Below are 1,893 nucleotides of genomic sequence, written 5' to 3' on the forward strand. Positions count from 1 at the left end.
TTGTTCTGTTAGATTCTTTTCAGAGATTTGGACTATGTACAATTCCATAGTATGTTGCAATGATGTTCCTTTTCTTAATGCTTGTTGAGTACAAATATGAGGATGAGATAATTAAGTTCCAATCTAATAAACCTCTGTTCCAGAAGTGGGGAAAGCATGCAGTAGGGGTAGTCTGGGGATTATGAGTATACATGATTATCCTTTTATGTGAACTATGACCTTACTCAATTATCCATTTACTAGTTTCAATATTATCTTATATGTGGATGTACTATGAGTACATTACCAAGATAACTATTAGCAGTTTGTTCTGTCCTGGCCTCTTGATAAACAACTATAATTAGTTCCTGTTTATTATTGTGGAAAGGAGCCTTTCAATTTTAAGTTAGCAGTAAAAAGTATTTACTTGTTGGTTTACGGTCTTTTTGTTTTCAACTGCTCAGGCAGTTTACAAATGTCCTCTCCCAGCAGGTAGATTATATATCCACTACTCTGGGTACTAAACGATTATACTTGCAATTTACTAGAGTAAAATATTATCCATATGAATTATGGCCATGTGTGCGTAGGATCAGGGGCATGTGTGTGCAAGTGAGAATCAGGGCCACTCAAATTTAAGAAAAGTGAAGCAGGATGAGGAAATTCAATTGTTGGTATGTCTCTAGCTTTGAGTATGCTTCTGTCAAGAAATGGAGGCACTTTCAGGGGTAAGCCTCTTGCAATTTCACCCCACAAATTCACACAGTCCCTGATCAATTAAAGCGTCAGGGTGCCCCAATCCCCCTTGTATGTCCTGGTAAAAGTGCGACGATGTTCAATAAGATGGTAAATCCCTGTTTTGATAATTACTCAGCACTGACAATTTTTCTTTTCATTTTGTTTCTGATAACCACTCAGCCCCAAAATATTGTTCTAAGGTAGTTTTACGAATTTGTGCACTCATATAGTTTTTAAGTCACAGTAACTCAACACTATGGATGAAGGTATGTTGTTTAATCTCTATAAATCCTGCAATGGGGCGATGAGGCCTGTTAATTTTAATCTCTATATAGAGCTATATAGTCTGCTTGGATTATGATATTATGTAATTTCAAGTCTATATCGAAACTTAGTTTCTTTTATATTGTTACTTAAATTTTGCTAATTCTTAAACCATCTTTTATAGTACTACCAGATTATACGACAAATACATGGTGGAATGGTTGCGGCTGCTCGCTGGATGAAGGTGAGTATGAACTGAAATTTACTAGTTTTTGTAATTTACTAGTTTTTGATGTACTTTATTTACCTTTATTGTGTATATGTGAAGAGATTCATGATTGGCATTTATAGTTGTTTATACTTGATTGTAGTATATTTTTACCTTCAAGTTTGGTAGTTCAAGTTCTATAACATAGTTTTTTATAAATGTTTTTACTCTATGTTGCTTGACTGATTTGTTTTCACATATCTACTCATTAATTAATACAGTGGTATCCATTCTGCTAAGGTTCCCGGTATCTACCAGTGCCCTTCTGATTTCACATTCAAGCACCTTAAAATAGTAAAATTGTCGGAGGTGTCCAAGAAACATGATGTAGAATTTCTCAAATTTGTACTTGAACGTTCTCCGGTAAACCTGTTGGAGGAATGCTTTCATCGTCGAAGTTAAACCTGCTAATAAGCTATGGAGTATTGGCAAACTAAACACCCTGTAGACTATAGTGCATTACAGGCACAAAATTCCGATAAATACTGGTAGATAAGATAATGCTAAAGTTATGGTAATTTTGTATCAGTCCATAGATGAGCAAGGTTGAATTACAATAGAAGAACTTCGAATGGATACTCGAATTATACCGATAATAATAAGTAGCTAAAAATAGGCTATATATTTTTAGATAAAGAAGGGGT

Source organism: Apium graveolens, chromosome 3 (assembly GCF_009905375.1).
Source record: "Apium graveolens cultivar Ventura chromosome 3, ASM990537v1, whole genome shotgun sequence".
Taxonomy (NCBI): domain Eukaryota; kingdom Viridiplantae; phylum Streptophyta; class Magnoliopsida; order Apiales; family Apiaceae; genus Apium; species Apium graveolens.